Here is a 21,298-nt window from a genome sequence, read left to right on the forward strand (position 1 = left end):
GGATACCGGAATATCCTTCCACAGAGCAGAGCAGAAGCTCCCCCCCCCCCCAGACTTTCAAATCTTCCTATTGCCGCGCGCGATGCTTACTAGTGCTTGTCGGTAGCACTAAAGCATCGTGCCCATAAGCGCTCAGGAGCCTCCAGCCATCGTGCCTCTGCCGGACCCCCCACGATCTAAGGACGTGGACCGCAGGTAACTGTCAAGGTAGGTAAGATAAGGGAAGGAAACAAAACTTGGCAAAGCAAACAAAACAACTGACTAGGCCCCAAATGCTAGGAAACAAAGGGGTCACCTCCTAGCAATCCCTAAAACACTTTCCCTAAGCTGCTATGCCCATGTGCATATCCCAATGGTAGATATGCACATGCCCACGTGACGAATACTATGACGCACTGAACTAAACCCTCAGCTGTAGGAAAGAGGGAAAGAGACACCCAGCTCCTCCAACAACTGAAGGAGCTAGCGTCAACCTAGAGACCTAGACAAAAAAGAGACAATGGCCGAGATTTTGTTAGGGCCAATACATTTTTGACCCAATTTCAAAGAGGGTACCTTCAGCTTAATGTTTTTAGTGGACAACCACACCAAATCACCCACACACAGGTCCGGACCAGTCATACGTCTCATGTCAGCCATCTGTTTATATCTTTCACCCATTATTTTCAAATTAACTTGAATCTTCTGCCAGATAGATGACAAAGAGGAAGAGAATCTTCCAGAAGATTCAGTCCCAGAAAAAGTACCAAACTGAGGGTGAAAACCATATGTGCCAAAATCAGTTGACTTCTGCCTACGATTATTCAAGGCAAACTCAGCTAAATACAAGAACGAGGACCAAACATCCTGATTCTCAGCGACAAAACACCTCAAATAGGTCTCCAGGTTTTGGTTAGTGCGCTCAGTTTGACCATTCAACTGAGGATGAAAAGCCGAAGAGAAAGACAACTGAATACCCAGACGAGAACAAAACATCCTCCAAAACCTAGAAACAAATTGCGTCCCCCCTTTTAGACACCACATCAGGGGGAATGCCATGTAATTTCACAATATTACCAATAAAATCCTGAACGAGAGTTTTTGCATTGGGCAAACCTGATAATGGTACAAAGTGAGCCATCTTGCTAAAGCGGTCCACTACCACCAAAATCACAGTTTTCCCAGAGGAACTCGGCAAATCAGTAATGAAGTCCATGGACAAATGCGTCCAAAGATGAGATGGGATGGACAAAGGAAGAAGAGATCCTGATGGCCGAGTGTGAGCCACCTTCGCGCGTACACAGGTCTCACAAGCTGCTACATAACCCTTAACACCTTTATGCAACCCTGGCCACCAGAATCTCCGGGAAATAAGATCTAAAGGGGATCTACTTCCAGGATGTCCCGCAAGGACAGTATCATGATGTTCCTTGAACACCTTGTATCGCAGTTCAGAAGGAACGAACAACTTGCCTAGAGGACAAGAATCAGGTGCCTCCTCTTGAGCACCCAACACTTCCGTCTCCAGCTCAGGGTAAAGAGCGGAAACCACCACCCTATCAGCCAAAATCGGAACGGGATCCTCTGAATCCCCCCCCCCAGGAAAGCTACGTGATAACACCACATCCGCTTTGACGTTTTTAATCCCTGGGCGATAGGTGACCACAAAATTTAACCTGGTAAAAAACAATGACCATCTAGCCTGCCTAGGATTTAAACACTTAGCAGATTGCAGGTAAGCCAGATTCTTATGGTCAGTAAATACCGTAATCGGATGAGTAGCCCCTTCTAGCCAATGACGCCACTCTTCAAAGGCCAATTTGATGGCCAACAACTCTCTATTCCCAACATCATAATTTCTTTCGGCGGACGAGAGTTTCTTGGAGAAAAAAGCACACGGGCGCCATTTACTAGGAGAGGGACCCTGCGACAAGACTGCTCCGACTCCCACTTCTGACGCGTCAACCTCCACAATGAAGGGTTTGAGACACATCAGGTTGCATCAGAATGGGAGCAGAAGCAATACATTTCTTAATAGCAGAAAAAGCCTGTGATGCGTCATCCGACCAGACAGAGAAGTCAGCACCCTTCCTAGTCATATCTGTCAAAGGTTTGACAATGGTGGAATAATTCAGGATTAATTTTCTGTAGTAATTAGTAAATCCTAAAAACCGCATCAGGACTTTATGATTCTCCAGCCGATCCCATTCCAGTACCGCACGTTCCTTTTCGGGATCCATACGAAAACCGGAGGCAGAAAGCAAATATCCCAAAAATGGCAGCTTCTAAACAGCAAATACACATTTTTCCAACTTAGCATACAATTTATTCTCCCAAAGGATCAATAACACTTGTCTCAAATGATCCTGATGAGTCCTCATATCGGGTGAGTAAATTAGTATGTCATCGAGGTAAACAACAACGAACCTCCACACCAAATGATGAAAAATTTCATTGATAAAGCGCTGAAAGACTGGTGGAGCATTAGTTAAACCAAAGGGCATGACTAGGTTCTCAAAGTGACCCTCGGGGGTATTGAAGGCCGTTTTCCATTCATCTCCTTCCCTGATTCTGATCAGATTATAAGCTCCTCTAAAATCCAACTTAGAAAACACCTTGGCACCAACAATCTGATCAAATAGATCCGGAATCAAGGGAAGGGGATAAGGTTTACGGACAGTAATGAGATTCAGTTCCCGGAAATCCAGGCACGGTCTAAGGGATCTGTCCTTCTTTACGAAAAAGATGCCAGCGGCCATAGGAGACTTAGACGGTCTAATATGTCCCTTTGCCAAACTCTCTACAATATACTCCCGCATAGCTACTCTTTTGGCTTGAGAAAGATTATATAACCGAGATTTTTGCAATTTTGCTGCGGAGATAAGATTGACCAGACAATCATACTCTCAGTGAGGGGGCAGCTCCTGAGCTCCACCCTCCGAGAATATGTCCCAAAAATTGGAAAGAAACTGAGGCAACACCTTAGTGACCACCCCCGAAATAGAGGCACTAAGACAGTTGTCCATACAAAATTCACTTGATTTGTCTTGTTTACCAGTCAATGGTAGGGTTATGTTTTATCAACCATGGTAAACCCAGAACCATTGGAGCAGGCAAACCTTTCATAAGAAAACAAGAAATGAGCTCAACATGAGCATCACCCACCCTCAAATCAATATCCTGAACAATATGAGCTAGACATCTTTGCGAGAGGGGGCGGAATCTATTGCAAACACTGGTATCTCTTTGCTTAATGCACTAGTTTAAAAACCATGACTCTGAAGAAATTGAAAATCAATAAGAATAACCCCTGCACCACTGTCCACAAATACCTTTAACTCAAAATTTCCAGAGTCTAGCTCCACCATGGCAGGCAGGAGGAATCGGGTACTGCAGGTAGGATACGAATATGCTTGCTCTGGCTCCCTATTCACACTACCAGGAGTAAGGGAGCTTTTATTTCCTTTGAAGGAATCCCCTATTTGTTTTTCATTACCACTTCGAGGTTTAATAAAAGGGCACACATTAACAAAATGACCTTCTTTACCACAGAAGTAACACAGTCTATTCAGCTTCCTAAAATTCCTATTACCAGAGCAAGAAGTAACCTTACCCAATTGCATAGGCTCCTCTCCAGTCCCTAATTCAAGTGTCATAGTACCCCGAGGAACAGGAGGGACTGATTCCCCACCAGACAGCACCCCCTGCCCGAGAGGAACCTTGCACGTCTCCCTAAGACGTCTATTAATCCGTACGGCCAAAGATATGGCCGCCTCCAAAGAATCAGGTTTTTCATGAAATGCAAGGGCATCTTTTAATCTCTCAGATAGCCCCTGACAGAACTGACTACAGAGTGCAGGAGCTTTCCACTCCGAGTCAGTCGCCCATCTTCTAAATTTAGCACAATACGACTCAGCAGTACGTTCTCCCTGGCACAAGCTGCGCAACTTAGATTCAGCCACGGAGACCCGGTCTGGGTCATCATAAATCAGGCCCAGAGCTCCGAAAAATTCATCCACCAACTGGAGGGACTGTGAACCGGTCGGCAGAGAAAAGGCCCAAGACTGAGGGTTACCTTTTAGCAGAGAAATAATAATCTCTACTCTTTGGTTTTCGTCTCCAGAGGAAATCGGACGCAGAACCGAACAAAGTTATCACTTCCCCCGGAAAACCTATCAGGGAGAGTGACCTTAGGTTCCAGGCAGACCTGGTTTCCACCGGTGGAGCCAGACACCAAAGTACTCTGACACCGTGCAACCGAATTGCGGAGGTTAGCCACCTCCAAAGACAATCCCTGCATGCGATCAACCAAAGCATCAATAGTTTCCATTTTGCAAACAGCAAGGGGAAAAAATTACGGTAGGGGGGATTATAATGTCACGGTAGGTAAGATAAGAAAAGGAAACCGAACACGGCAAAGCAAACAAAACAACTGATAGGCCCCAAATGCTAGGGAACAAAGGGGTCACCTCCTAGCAATCCCTAAAACACTTTCCCTATGCTGCTATGCCCATGTGCATATCCCGATGGTAGATATGCACATGCCCACGTGCCTAAGACTATGACACACTGAACCAAACCCTCAGCTGAAGGGAAGAGGGAAAGAGACACCCAGCTCTTTCAACAACCGAAGGAGCTAGCGTCACCCTAGAGACCTAGACAAAACAGACACAGAAGGAAAAAGGGAAAAAGACTTATCTAGACATGTGTTAGAGCAGACGATCCACCAAACTTCCAGAGCTCACACAAAGCAGAACTATAACCCGCAAAGGCTATAGGGAGAGGAAGGAATAAATAGCCTGACCAATAACCTAAAGAACAACACCTGGGAGGAGGTGGGATTCAGCTCAAACCCACAACAAAACAAACTGTCAGATCGAGTCACGTGCAGCAACTCTGACAGATCTGCTCAGAACACCCACAGGGCAGGGTGTGACTGTAACGAAGGGCAGCCACAGGGAGAGAAGGATGTACCACAAGCTTCCCCTCCAAAGACAGGAAACCATACTAAAGTTGGAGGGGAGTCTCTGCCTTTTTGTACCTCAGGTTTCCTGTCTTTGAGGGCGGATCTTCTCTCTGTTGTGGGTGAGGGGAAAAAAGCAAATGTCACTCTTGCGCCACCTAATGGTGGTTATCTTAGGAGAAACCCTTCTCACTAAGTTCTGTTATTTCCTATGCTGTCCTGTTGATTACTCTCACTTTTCTTGCATGCATTATGGGTGTATTGATGTTCCAGTAGACAACATTTATAGGACCTTGTTATCATAATTTCTTTTTAGATTAGGTCTTCTTATAAATATCTTATCTCCAGCTGCCTCCATGGTGGACTCTTACAGTACTTGTCTCGGGCTCTGATGGGATTGATAGGAAGTCGTTTATATAGACGTCATTGCTCAGAAGATTTTCTTTATTAATAGTATGATATTTCCCAGACTGAGATTATCTGTGCATGAGAATCATTGAGCAAAGAACTATATATACAGGGGTCTGAGACATCGACTGAACCCAAATCCTGGGTGACCTGGCCCTGGCATGGACACCGACTCCTTACAGGGAATATATCGGCAGAATATCACCTATTGTAAAATCAAGTTGTTGTAAAAAATATGTATGAAAAATATAAAACTTATTTGGTAATCCTCTCCAAATATGGTGTATGCGTTATTTGGAGTAAGGAACACCCAGAGGACTCATCACCAGGATTCAACAAGGGTTATATAAAAAATGAATAATGTGATTTATTTTCGGTCTTCTTAAAAGTTGATTACTTACAAAAATAGGTTAGTAAAAGTCTTAGTCTATTGTCCTTGAATATGAAAGTCCATAAAGTATCATTTCTGAAGGGTAGGAACCTCCTTCTCAGGCTCTATGTGTGTCTTCCATCTTCTTCAGCAGCAACCCAACACAGTGAGAGTAAGAAGGCCACCCCCAACACAGTGAGAGTAAGAAGACCACCCCCAACACAGTGAGAGTAAGAAGACCACCCCCAACACAGTGAGAGTAAGAAGACCACCCCCAACACAGTGAGAGTAAGAAGACCACCCCCAACACAGTGAGAGTAAGAAGGCCACCCCCAACACAGTGAGAGTAAGAAGACCACCCCCAACACAGTGAGAGTAAGAAGGCCACCCCCAACACAGTGAGAGTAAGAAGGCCACCCCCAACACAGTGAGAGTAAGAAGGCCACCCCCAACACAGTGAGAGTAAGAAGGCCACCCCCAACACAGTGAGAGTAAGAAGGCCACCCCCAACACAGTGAGAGTAAGAAGGCCACCCCCAACACAGTGCGAGTAAGAAGGCCACCCCCAACACAGTGCGAGTAAGAAGGCCACCCCCAACACAGTGAGAGTAAGAAGGCCACCCCCAACACAGTGAGAGTAAGAAGGCCTCCCCCAACACAGTGCGAGTAAGAAGGCCACCCCCAACACAGTGCGAGTAAGAAGGCCACCCCCAACACAGTGAGAGTAAGAAGGCCACCCCCAACACAGTGCGAGTAAGAAGGCCACCCCCAACACAGTGAGAGTAAGAAGACCACCCCAACACAGTGAGAGTAAGAAGGCCACCCCCAACACAGTGAGAGTAAGAAGGCCACCCCCAACACAGTGAGAGTAAGAAGGCCACCCCCAACACAGTGAGAGTAAGAAGGCCACCCCTAACACAGTGAGAGTAAGAAGGCCACCCCCAACACAGTGAGAGTAAGAAGGCCACCCCCAACACAGTGAGAGTAAGAAGACCACCCCAACACAGTGAGAGTAAGAAGACCACCCCCTTGTCTGTGTCAGTCATTTACACCATAGATACAGACGTGTCTTACTAATGTATGGGCTTCTACATTGTCATATATGGAGACTTCAAATCTAGGTCTTGACGTTCCCATACAGACCTCCCATTGCCAAGTGTATTACTATAGATGGTGTCATAAATCTTTTATATCGAATACCAAATAATATTATATCACACATTATTTAACAGTTGTCCATCACATTCCTGTTTACCAGTATAATAGAGCGACATATACAGTGCTATATGGCACCCCCTAATGACGTATTCTCCCTGTATAAGCTGTATATGCAGCACAAGGAGCTATAGGATTGCTCGGTATGCAGCATTTTGGAGTCTGTAAAGTGACTAAAAATGGCAGGAATGTGAGAGGTGGGGACGTAATGGAAATTCTGTCTCGTTCTAGAAAATAAGTTTTAGGTATTGAAAGAATGACTAATTTACACAGGTCAGAAAGGAGGGGGCAGCCAAACAAGGTGGACACCTACCCCTGCCTGTATCAGCTACTCATGGGCAGAACGGCACAGCAATGTTCTGCTGAGAAGGAGAGGCTGTGCTCTGACAGCTGCTTCCATCTGATCACCAGAGGGATCCTAAGGCTAAGTTCTCACTTGTATCCGTTAAATGTGAGCCGGCGTAGATTTCATTTACAATCTATACACAGTCCGATGTTTGGGATGATCATCAGGAACGACTGTTCCTACAAACGCCCGTTCTGCAGATCACCCGATGAACGAGTGAAACACTCCTAAATCTCATCCATCCGAAGATCTGAGGTGCGGACACCTCAATCAGATCGCGTGTCCAAACAGCACTCTGCTTCCCGAAAGCAATGCAGCTAAATGAGTGCGAGCGATGGCAACAGACATCCCTTGTCCTCATACTGTGGAGGCGATCACTGCATGTAATTCCAGCTCGTCACCTCCACTGACGAGCAGCTGATTGTCAGAAAGGAAAGCTTCCTCCCCGACGATCGGCTTCTCTTCGCAGCATCTAAATGCGCTTTACGGTCCCTTTACATTGGCCGAACGTCAGCCAGATAATCGCTAACAAGCATTCGTAGTGATTATCTGCCGCTGCAAAGGTGCCGCCGATTACTGATGAATGAGTGAAACGCTTGTTCACTGGGTGAAAAGATTTGTGCGGTCACCTAAATCATGGTTTGCCGGCAGCAGATCATGCCGTCTCTGCTTGTAAATACAGCGGTCTTCTTCACTGACGAGCAGGAACGCTTCTTTCCCGACAATCGTCTGCTTGATTGAACAGTGTAAAGGGGCCTTTACTGTCAGCCGGGCAAGCCCTGCTCCCTCTGCTGAGCTCTACCTCTGCCATGAGCCGCAGAGAATTGTGTTTTAATGGCGCTTGCACAAAAATATTAAACTTCTGTGCTCCATAAAACTGGCGTCCAATTTTGAAAAGCATGCCCCAAAAAAAGAACATTCATAAGCAAGCAGGTCACACTGGTGACAACTTAGTGTAGGTTAGTTTCATATCTGTACTTACCTGATCCAGCAGTGGAACAGCCTGCAGTAGTGCAGGTATAAAGTATTACGCATTTCGTATTGAAATCAATAGGCGGCCCATGTAATGTATGGATGTGCTGGGTCCTCCAGAGTGAGAGGTACTCTCTCCTGAACAGGCTGTCCATTGCTAAAATTAAAGGGGCTATCCAACCCCTATAATGACCCCCTTAATGCCCGGGACCCTCATATAGGTTATACTTACTCCGCTCCCTAGCACCCGCATGGCCACCGCTGCCTCTCCCTGTGACACGGATCTAAACATCCGGTGACGAGGGGGGGCCACCAATAGTAGATTTTTGATCTTGGGGGGTCACATTTTTAGACTATATTACCTAAAGGGGTTGTCCAGATTCTATACACTGATGACCTATCCTCAGCACAGTACACTGCGTGGAGTGACGGCACTCCATGTACAGAATTTGAAGAAACCATAAGTATACGGGTGCTCGCCACAGAGGGGTTTGGTTCAAACCACCCCAATATTGGCCTCCAAAAATAAAAATTGGGGCAGCACTCCGACCTGTTGCAATAGACAGTGTGAGATGCATTGCAGGTGCCATCTGGTGGATATGCACCTGCAATACATCTCACATTGTTGGAGTGCTGCCTCAGTTTTTATTTTTCGAGACTATCCTCAGGACAGGTCACCAATACCAGATCTGTGGGGGCCCGGCCCCTGGCACTGGTCGGCTGTTTCTGTGGTGCCGGGAACTAGACAGCGCCATACAGTGTGCAGTGGCCGTGCCAGGGTACTGCTGTTCAGCTACCATTCAGTAGGCCCGAGACTACACGGCGTACGGAGCCCTTTGCGTCCTCTCTGTGCACTGTGGGGGCGCCATATGTCGGACCCCTGCAGATCTTGTATTGATGACCCATCATGAAGCCCGGAGAACCCCTTTAAATGATTAACTTCTCTTCTGGATCTTTGTATTAAAAAACAAAAAAGGCACAAATTTTAGGTGATGGGCACTTGTCTGCCCCATCGCTGTGGGCGGCATGGCTCCTTAACCTCTGTGGCTGCACGCTGGGCATTTATCAATGCAGGCAATGTAAAGTACACACGCATGGCGACACAACTGTAATGTCCACCACACACCGAGCAGCGCCATATGGGCAGGAACACCGCACCTCCGTCCTGCCCTTGCCACACCACCTTCTCAGAAACCTGGAGAGGGAGGAGTAAAAATGCCAGTTGAGACTGAAAAAGTTGCAATAACATTTAAAAAGTAACAAAAATGGGGATTTACATCTTTTTAACAGCGGAAAACTGTCAGTTATGATAACGGCAGCTTGTCGGATTTTTTTCCATTTTCTGATTCTAGTGCCATCGGGGCTTCACCATAAGTAGAACTGTTCTGGGTGGTATCTGCTGACCTTCTGGGGTCGGTGGGGTGGACAAGGCCCTCTGCTCCATGGGGATCGCTGCAGCAGCTATGTGAGACTGACCTGTAATATCAGACACAGCCTGCGGGGAGAGTGGCGCTGTTAGTGTGCGGAGTTCCCCTTTATAGTCCAGTGTGATCGGTCCCTTCCTTCTGCCGCTCTGTACATCCTCCTATAGACTAGATATATTCTACATGACTCACATTCTAAAAACAGCTTGGAGAGTGAACCAGACAGATGACATTCCTTATGAGATAATACCGCAGCACAACAATATGGCGGTGTGTCTGCCGGTGTTATACAGCAGTACAGTATGATGGCATGTCTGCCTGTGTTATACGGCAGTATAGTATGGTGGCATGTCTGTCCTGTAATATACAGCAGTACAGTATGATGGTATGTCTGTCCTGTAATATACAGCAGTACAGTATGGCGGTACGTCTGTCCTGTAACATACAGCAGTACAGTATGGCGGTATGTCTGTCCTGTAACATACAGCAGTACAGTATGGCGGTATGTCTGTCCTGTAATATACAGCAGTACAGTATGGTGGTATGTCTGTCCTGTAATATACAGCAGTACAGTATGGCGGTACGTCTGTCCTGTAATATACAGCAGTACAGTATGGCGGTATGTCTGTCCTGTAACATACAGCAGTACAGTATGGCGGTATGTCTGTCCTGTAATACACAGCAGTACAGTATGGCGGTGTGTCTGCCTGTGTTATACGGCAGTATAGTATGGCGGTATGTCTGTCCTGTAACATACAGCAGTACAGTATGGCGGTATGTCTGTCCTGTAATACACAGCAGTACAGTATGGCGGTATGTCTGCCTGTGTTATACGGCAGTATAGTATGGTGGCATGTCTGTCCTGTAATATATAGCAGTACAGTATGGCGGTATGTCTGTCCTGTAACATACAGCAGTACAGTATGGTGGTATGTCTGTCCTGTAACATACAACAGTACAGTATGGCGGTATGTCTGTCATGTAACATGCAGCAGTACAGTATGGCGGTATGTCTGTCCTGTAACATGCAGCAGTACAGTATGGCGGTATGTCTGTCCTGTAACATACAGCAGTACAGTATGGCGGTATGTCTGTCCTGTAACATACAGCAGTACAGTATGGCGGTATGTCTGTCCTGTAACATACAGCAGTACAGTATGGTGGTATGTCTGTCCTGTAACATACAACAGTACAGTATGGCGGTATGTCTGTCATGTAACATGCAGCAGTACAGTATGGCGGTATGTCTGTCCTGTAACATGCAGCAGTACAGTATGGCGGTATGTCTGTCCTGTAACATACAGCAGTACAGTATGGCGGTGTGTCTGTCCTGTAACATACAGCAGCACAGTATGGCGGTGTGTCTGTCCTGTAACATACAGCAGTACAGTATGGCGGTATGTCTGTCCTGTAACATACAGCAGTACAGTATGGTGTGTAAGGGGTTGCTCTCTCAAGCAGGGCGGCGGTGACAGATTAATTTGCAGATAACAGGATTAAAGTCCAAATTGATGCTTTATTTTATGACACTCCGGCAATATACAGGCAACTCCAGTTATAACTCACTGGCTACGGTGAAGTTCCAGCATCACAAAACAAAAACCAAACAAAATAAACTCCTGCCCGTCTGGGCTCTAACTAATACAGCTTAGTTTCTAGCTCACCTATTGAGCGCAGGTCACACACAGAGACTCCGGCGTCTCCAGCCAGCTTCCTAGACTTCTTCCAGGCATCACACTCTCAGGCCCCATGCACACTGCCGTGTTTCACAGCCGTGTGCGGGCCGTGGAACCGCGGCCTGGATCCCTCCTGAGAGCAGGAGCGCACGGCGTCACTGGTTGCTATGACGCCGTGCGCTCCCTGCTGCCGCCGCAATACAGTGATACACTGGTATGATCTATACCAGTGTATTACTGTACTGTGCCGGCAGCAGGGAGCGCACGGCGTCATAGCAACCAGTGACGCCGTGCGCTCCTGCTCTCAGGAGGGACCCAGGCCGCGGTTCCACGGCCCGCACACGGCTGTGAAACACGGCAGTGTGCATGGGGCCTCAGACTGACAGCCTGGGATCTGCTTTTATTTCCCCCTCATGATCCCAGCTGGCTACACCTGAGGATCCCTCAGGTTAGGGGAAAAACCTGCCCTGGAATGGGGGTGGACTGGGCAGGTCCCACTGCCAAACCTTCCTTCCCAGTCCAAATACAATCCAGCCCTTGAACAGTTAATAAAACTGTCTCAGCAACCTACACCTTGCTGAAACTACTTTAGCTTTTTCTGGATTTTACTTACCTCACCCAGTGGAGGAACCTGGCTGAGATATACACCCCTTCCATGACCTTTCCATGCACTTTATCACAGGTGGTATGTCTGTCCTATGATATGCAGCACAACAATATGGCGGTGTGTCTGTCCTGTAACATACAGCAGTATAGTATGGCGGTGTGTCTGTCCTGTAATATACAGCAGTACAGTATGGCGGTATGTCTGTCCTGTAATACACAGCAGTACAGTATGGCGGTATGTCTGTCCTGTAATATACAGCAGTACAGTATGGCGGTATGTCTGTCCTGTATATACAGCAGTACAGTATGGCGGTATGTCTGTCCTGTAATACACAGCAGTACAGTATGGCGGTATGTCTGTCCTGTAATACACAGCAGTACAGTATGGCGGTATGTCTGTCCTGTAATACACAGCAGTACAGTATGGCGGTGTGTCTGTCCTATGATATGCAGCACAACAATATGGCGGTGTGTCTGTCCTGTAACATACAGCAGTATAGTATGGCGGTGTGTCTGTCCTGTAATATACAGCAGTACAGTATGGCGGTATGTCTGTCCTGTAATACACAGCAGTACAGTATGGCGGTATGTCTGTCCTGTAATACACAGCAGTACAGTATGGCGGTGTGTCTGTCCTATGATATGCAGCACAACAATATGGCGGTGTGTCTGTCCTGTAACATACAGCAGTATAGTATGGCGGTGTGTCTGTCCTGTAATATACAGCAGTATAGTATGGCGGTGTGTCTGTCCTGTAATATACAGCAGTACAGTATGGCGGTATGTCTGTCCTGTAATACACAGCAGTACAGTATGGCGGTATGTCTGTCCTGTAATACACAGCAGTACAGTATGGCGGTATGTCTGTCCTGTAATACACAGCAGTACAGTATGGTGGTATGTCTGTCCAGTATATACAGCAGTACAGTATGGCGGTATGTCTATCCTGTAACATACAGCAGTATAGTATGGTGGCATGTCTGTCCTGTAATACACAGCAGTACAGTATGGTGGTATGTCTGTCCTATGATATGCAGCACAACAATATGGCGGTGTGTCTGTCCTGTAACATACAGCAGTATAGTATGGCGGTGTGTCTGTCCTGTAATATACAGCAGTACAGTATGGCGGTATGTCTGTCCTGTAATACACAGCAGTACAGTATGGCGGTATGTCTGTCCTGTAATACACAGCAGTACAGTATGGCGGTGTGTCTGTCCTGTAATATACAGCAGTACAGTATGGCGGTATGTCTGTCCTGTAATACACAGCAGTACAGTATGGCGGTATGTCTGTCCTGTAATATACAGCAGTACAGTATGGCGGTATGTCTGTCCTGTAATATACAGCAGTACAGTATGGCGGTATGTCTGTCCTGTAATATACAGCAGTACAGTATGGCGGTGTGTCTGTCCTGTAATACACAGCAGTACAGTATGGCGGTATGTCTGTCCTGTAATATACAGCAGTATAGTATGGCGGTATGTCTGTCCTGTAATACACAGCAGTACAGTATGGCGGTATGTCTGTCCTGTAATATACAGCAGTACAGTATGGTGGCATGTCTGTCCAGTATATACAGCAGTACAGTATGGCGGTGTGTCTGTCCTGTAATACACAGCAGTACAGTATGGTGGTATGTCTGTCCTGTAATACACAGCAGTACAGTATGGCGGTATGTCTGTCCTGTAATATACAGCAGTACAGTATGGCGGTACGTCTGTCCTGTAATATACAGCAGTACAGTATGGCGGTACGTCTGTCCTGTAATATACAGCAGTACAGTATGGCGGTACGTCTGTCCTGTAATATACAGCAGTACAGTATGGCGGTACGTCTGTCCTGTAATATACAGCAGTACAGTATGGCGGTACGTCTGTCCTGTAATATACAGCAGTACAGTATGGCGGTACGTCTGTCCTGTAATATACAGCAGTACAGTATGGCGGTATGTCTGTTGTGTAATGAAATGCCCGCTCACTTGTACTGACTATTTATATCACTGTATCAATTCAAAGTCCGTTTTGCATATAAGCGCAGTTCCTTCATAGTGCGGTTAGCTGACACTTCACTGTTATCGCTGGATTACACTTGTTGCGATCACCACGTAGGTAAGCATTATTATTATTCCAATAAATGGCGACATTACCCGTCTATATCCATGACCGGGGAGCCCTGTATGCGAAGGGTAGGCGTATCGCTGCAGCTGGTGTACCGTTAGTTGCTTCGCTATCCTCGGCGTCCCACGTGTTGTGCGGGGATGCCGATACTCTCTGCCCCTGGATGCCGGTCAATGGAGGTCACGGAGCGCTCCTGTCTGCTATGAGGAAATGCGCCATCAATTCGATGATATCATTCCCACATGTACCGTCTCCTCTTTACAGCCAGACGCGTTTCGGAGCCTCGTGCTCCTTCATCAGTGGTAGACAGTGCGCTGCTTTTTTGGGATCTTTTTAAAGATGGATCTCTAATGAAGGGGAGATGTTTATCACAAGATCCAGGATCAACATATGGAGGGGATCTTATCAATCCTATAGGCGCTCCTGTAACGTGGCTCCACCAAACCATCCACCTATAGAAAGATAAGAGATCAAGACATTGTGATATACAAAAGAAGGGATATAAAACGTTGGTCCGTTTTTACGTTTTTGTACGTCTCTAGTTAATTAAACGCATTAGATGAATCCCAACTCATATCTAGAGGTGTTCAAAGCTATATAGAAAGTATACTACACTATGGATCTACGGAACGTCTACTCATAGATAGAAACAAGGAAAAAACCGCCTCCAGTCTGAAAAAGCGGAAAGAATATCACATGATTTATCTGTATTATTATCCCCCATTCCTACAGGCTTCTTATATGTATATCGTATGAACTGTAATAATGATATCGTTTTTCATTATTCCATATTTTTTCTTTTCTTTTTTTCATTTTTTCTTGCCGCTCCATACTACATCACCCTACTTTCCTCATTATCCCTACTATCTTCACTCTGTTTTCTTATCTTGTTGAAGATGTGGGAAAAGAGAAGGTGCGAGGGGATGGGGGGGGAGCGCCAAGGAGGTGCTGGTAAACAGCCAGGCCTCAAGGTCCCGTCCTCGATTGGCACCCAGGATTACAAGAAGCCAATCAGCTCCATCTCAGCATTTACACCAACATCAAAACCTCATCCCAACTGGGAAGTATGGTGGTGGGGGCATCATGGTTTGGGGCTGCTTTGCTGCGTCAGGGCCTGGACGGATTGCTATCATCGAAGGAAAAATGAATTCCCAAGTTTATCAAGACATTTTGCAGGAGAACTTAAGGCCATCTGTCCACCAGCTGAAGCTCAACAGAAGATGGGTGTTGCAACAGGACAACGACCCAAAGCATAGAAGTAAATCAACAACAGAATGGCTTAAACAGAAGAAAATACGCCTTCTGGAGCGGCCCAGTCAGAGTCCTGACCTCAACCCGATTGAGATGCTGTGGCATGACCTCAAGAAAGCGATTCACACCAGACATCCCGAGAATATTGCTGAACTGAAACAGTTCTGTAAAGAGGAATGGCCAAGAATTACCCCTGACCGTTGTGCCCGTCTGATCTGCAACTACAGGAAACGTTTGGTTGAAGTTATTGCTGCCAAAGGAGGTTCAACCAGTTATTAAATCCAAGGGTTCACATACTTTTTCCGCCTGCACTGTGAATGTTTACATGGCGTGTTCAATAAAAGCATGGTAACATGTAATTCTTTGTGTGTTATTAGTTAAGCAGACTGTGATTGTCTATTGTTGTGACTTAGATGAAGATCAGATCACATTTTATGACCAATTTGTGCAGAAATCCGAATCATTCCAAAGGGTTCACATACTTTTTCTTGCAACTTTATATAAAAACCGGATCAACTGAGTGGGGCGTAATGATGGCGTTCTAACAAGAACTGGATATATAGGTGTTTCAGGGCCACAAGACAATATAACTCTATATGGACACAGAGCACTGCTGTTTATTTTTATATTTTTCTTTTATTTTTATATTTTCTTTCTATCATTGATCTGATCTACTATATACAGCTATGAACTGAAACAGTTTGTTGCATTATATAAATCAGGTGGAACAATTACGTGTTTTTATGTATCCCAGACGCAGGAATAGAGGATGATGCGGAGTTTACAGGCTCGCCGTATACATATCTGATCGAGGATTCTGATATTTTATTTTTATGTATTTTTTTCTATAGTCTTTTTACAGTAATTGGATTCTATTCTTGAATGAATATTCGTATCTTTCTATGTGTGCTCCGCTTCCCTGCAATAGCCAGACAGCTGCGTGCCCTCCGTATTATCCGATTATACATATATGATCGCTGTTATGTTTTTTCTTTTACCCTTTGAATTGTGATATTACGTCTTACGACTAGAACGATACCACAGCGTATCCGGAAGAAAACATTCAAGCCCGAAACCAGCAAAACAAGAACAGTTACTGCACGGCTACGAATATGGTAACACAGAAACAAGTGTTTTTTATGTATTTTTATTGTGCAAAAGTAATAAAACATAAAATATATACATGTAAATCAGATATCGCTATAATTACACGGACTATCACTATAGAGGGATCATGTCATTTATACTGCACACATATTCAGTCATAGCTGACCAGTATAGAGCCTATCCTCCTCCTAGCTGACCAGTATAGAGCCTATCCTCCTCCTAGCTGACCAGTATAGAGCCTATCCTCCTCCTAGCTGACCAGTATAGAGCCTATCCTCCTCCTAGCTGACCAGCATAGAGCCTATCCTCCTCCTAGCTAACCAGTATAGAGCCTATCCTCCTCCTAGCTGGCCAGTATAGAGCCTATCCTCCTCCTAGCTGACCAGTATAGAGCCTATCCTCCTCCTAGCTGACCAGTATAGAGCCTATCCTCCTCCTAGCTGACCAGTATAGAGCCTATCCTCCTCCTAGCTGACCAGTATAGAGCCTATCCTCCTCCTAGCTGACCAGTATAGAGCCTATCCTCCTCCTAGCTGACCATTATAGAGCCTATCCTCCTCCTAGCTGACCAGTATAGAGCCTATCCTCCTCCTAGCTGACCAGTATAGAGCCTATCCTCCTCCTAGCTGACCAGTATAGAGCCTATCCTCCTCCTAGCTGACCAGTATAGAGCCTATCCTCCTCCTAGCTGACCAGTATAGAGCCTATCCTCCTCCTAGCTGACCAGTATAGAGCCTATCCTCCTCCTAGCTGACCAGTATAGAGCCTATCCTCCTCCTAGCTGACCAGTATAGAGCCTATCCTCCTCCTAGCTGACAGTATAGAGCCTATCCTCCTCCTAGCTGACCAGTATAGAGCCTATCCTCCTCCTAGCTGACCATTATAGAGCCTATCCTCCTCCTAGCTGACCAGTATAGAGCCTATCCTCCTCCTAGCTGACCAGTAAGAGCCTATCCTCCTCCTAGCTGACCAGTATAGAGCCTATCCTCCTCCTAGCTGACCAGTATAGAGCTATCCTCCTCCTAGCTGACCAGTATAGAGCCTATCCTCCTCCTAGCTGACCAGTATAGAGCCTATCCTCCTCCTAGCTGACCAGTATAGAGCCTATCCTCCTCCTAGCTGACCAGTATAGAGCCTATCCTCCTCCTAGCTGACCAGTATAGAGCCTATCCTCCTCCTAGCTGACCAGTATAGAGCCTATCCTCCTCCTAGCTGACCAGTATAGAGCCTATCCTCCTCCTAGCTGACCAGTATAGAGCCTATCCTCCTCCTAGCTGACCAGTATAGAGCCTTATCCTCCTCCTAGCTGACCAGTATAGAGCCTATCCTCCTCCTAGCTGACCAGTATAGAGCCTATCCTCCTCCTAGCTGACCAGTATAGAGCCTATCCTCCTCCTAGCTGACCAGTATAGAGCCTATCCTCCTCCTAGCTGACCAGTATAGAGCCTATCCTCCTCCTAGCTGACCAGTATAGAGCCTATCCTCCTCCTAGCTGACCAGTATAGAGCCTATCCTCCTCCTAGCTGACCAGTATAGAGCCTATCCTCCTCCTAGCTGACCAGTATAGAGCCTATCCTCCTCCTAGCTGACCAGTATAGCCTATCCTCCTCCTAGCTGACCAGTATAGAGCCTATCCTCCTCCTAGCTGACCAGTATAGAGCCTATCCTCCTCCTAGCTGACCAGTATAGAGCCTATCCTCCTAGCTGACCAGTATAGAGCCTATCCTCCTCCTAGCTGACCAGTATAGAGCCTATCCTCCTCCTAGCTGACCAGTATACAGCCTATCCTCCTAGCTGACCAGTATAGAGCCTATCCTCCTCCTAGCTGGCCAGTATAGAGCCTATCCTCCTCCTAGCTGACCAGTATAAGCCTATCCTCCTCCTAGCTGACCAGTATAGAGCCTATCCTCCTCCTAGCTGACCAGTATAGAACCTATCCTCCTCCTAGCTGACCAGTATAGAGCCTATCCTCCTCCTAGCTGACCAGTATAGAGCCTATCCTCCTCCTAGCTGACCAGTATAGAGCCTATCCTCCTCCTAGCTGACCAGTATAGAGCCTATCCTCCTCCTAGCTGACCAGTATAGAGCCTATCCTCCTCCTAGCTGACCAGTATAGAGCCTATCCTCCTCCTAGCTGACCAGTATAGAGCCTATCCTCCTCCTAGCTGACCAGTATAGAGCCTATCCTCCTCCTAGCTGACCAGTATAGAGCCTATCCTCCTCCTAGCTGACCAGTATAGAGCCTATCCTCCTCCTAGCTGACCAGTATAGAGCCTATCCTCCTCCTAGCTGACCAGTATAGAGCCTATCCTCCTCCTAGCTGACCAGTATAGAGCCTATCCTCCTCCTAGCTGACCAGTATAGAGCCTATCCTCCTCCTAGCTGACCAGTATAGAGCCTATCCTCCTCCTAGCTGACCAGTATAGAGCCTATCCTCCCTAGCTGACCAGTATAGAGCCTATCCCTCCTAGCTGACCAGTATAGAGCCTATCCTCCTCCTAGCTGACCAGTATAGAGCCTATCCTCCTCCTAGCTGACCAGTATAGAGCCTATCTCCTCCTAGCTGACCAGTATAGAGCCTATCCTCCTCCTAGCTGACCAGCTATAGAGCCTATCCTCCTCCTAGCTGACCAGTATAGAGCCTATCCTCCTCCTAGCTAACCATTATAGAGCCTATCCTCCTCCTAGCTGACCAGTATAGAGCCTATCCTCCTCCTAGCTGACCAGTATAGAGCCTATCCTCCTCCTAGCTGACCAGTATAGAGCCTTCCTCCTCCTAGCTGACCAGTATAGAGCCTATCCTCCTCCTAGCTGACCAGTATAGAGCCTATCCTCCTCCTAGCTGACCAGTATAGAGCCTATCCTCCTCCTAGCTGACCAGTATAGAGCCTATCCTCCTCCTAGCTGACCAGTATAGAGCCTATCCTCCTCCTAGCTGACCAGTATAGAGCCTATCCTCCTCCTAGCTGACCAGTATAGAACCTATCCTCCTCCTAGCTGACCAGTATACAGCCTATCCTCCTCCTAGCTGACCAGTATACAGCCTATCCTCCTCCTAGCTGACCATTATAGAGCCTATCCTCCTCCTAGCTGACCTGTATAGAGCCTATCCTCCTCCTAGCTGACCAGTATAGAGCCTATCCTCCTCCTAGCTGACCAGTATAGAGCCTATCCTCCTCCTAGCTGACCAGTATAGAGCCTATCCTCCTCCTAGCTTACCAGTATAGAGCCTTTCCTCCTCCTAGCTGACCAGTATAGAGCCTATCCTCCTCCTAGCTGACCAGTATAGAGCCTATCCTCCTCCTAGCTACCAGTATAGAGCCTATCCTCCTCCTAGCTGACCAGTATAGAGCCTATCCTCCTCCTAGCTGACCAGTATAGAGCCTATCCTCCTCCTAGCTGACCAGTATAGAGCCTATCCTCCTCCTAGCTGACCAGTATAGAGCCTATCCTCCTCCTAGCTGACCAGTATAGAGCCTATCCTCCTCCTAGCTGACCAGTATAGAACCTATCCTCCTCCTAGCTGACCAGTATAGAGCCTATCCTCCTCCTAGCTGACCAGTATAGAGCCTATCCTCCTCCTAGCTGACCAGTATAGAGCCTTTCCTCCTCCTAGCTGACCAGTATAGAGCCTATCCTCCTCCTAGCTAACCATTATAGAGCCTATCCTCCTCCTAGCTGACCAGTATAGAGCCTGTCCTCCTCCTAGCTGACCAGTATAGAGCCTTTCCTCCTCCTAGCTGACCAGTATAGAGCCTATCCTCCTCCTAGCTGACCAGTATAGAGCCTATCCTCCTCCTAGCTGACCAGTATAGAGCCTATCCTCCTCCTAGCTGACCAGTATAGAGCCTATCCTCCTCCTAGCTGACCAGTATAGAACCTATCCTCCTCCTAGCTGACCAGTATACAGCCTATCCTCCTCCTAGCTGACCAGTATACAGCCTATCCTCCTCCTAGCTGACCATTATAGAGCCTATCCTCCTCCTAGCTGACCTGTATAGAGCCTATCCTCCTCCTAGCTGGCCAGTATAGAACCTATCCTCCTAGCTGACCAGTATAGAGCCTATCCTCCTCCTAGCTGGCCAGTATAGAGCCTATCCTCCTCCTAGCTGACCAGTATACAGCCTATCCTCCTCCTAGCTGACCAGTATAGAGCCTATCCTCCTCCTAGCTGACCAGTATAGAACCTATCCTCCTCCTAGCTGACCAGTATAGAGCCTATCCTCCTCCTAGCTGACCAGTATAGAGCCTATCCTCCTCCTAGCTGACCAGTATAGAGCCTTTCCTCCTCCTAGCTGACCAGTATAGAACCTATCCTCCTCCTAGCCGACCAGTATAGAGCCTATCCTCCTCCTAGCTGACCAGTATAGAGCCTATCCTCCTCCTAGCTGACCAGTATAGAGCCTTTCCTCCTCCTAGCTGACCAGTATAGAGCCTGTCCTCCTCCTAGCTAACCATTATAGAGCCTATCCTCCTCCTAGCTGACCAGTATAGAGCCTATCCTCCTCCTAGCTGACCAGTATAGAGCCTTTCCTCCTCCTAGCTGACCAGTATAGAGCCTATCCTCCTCCTAGCTGACCAGTATAGAGCCTATCCTCCTCCTAGCTGACCAGTATAGAGCCTATCCTCCTCCTAGCTGACCAGTATAGAGCCTATCCTCCTCCTAGCTGACCAGTATAGAGCCTATCCTCCTCCTAGCTGACCAGTATAGAACCTATCCTCCTCCTAGCTGACCAGTATAGAGCCTATCCTCCTCCTAGCTGACCAGTATACAGCCTATCCTCCTCCTAGCTGACCATTATAGAGCCTATCCTCCTCCTAGCTGACCTGTATAGAGCCTATCCTCCTCCTAGCTGGCCAGT

This window comes from Bufo gargarizans, chromosome 1 (genome assembly GCF_014858855.1).
Source record: "Bufo gargarizans isolate SCDJY-AF-19 chromosome 1, ASM1485885v1, whole genome shotgun sequence".
In the NCBI taxonomy this organism is placed as follows: Eukaryota; Metazoa; Chordata; class Amphibia; order Anura; family Bufonidae; genus Bufo; species Bufo gargarizans.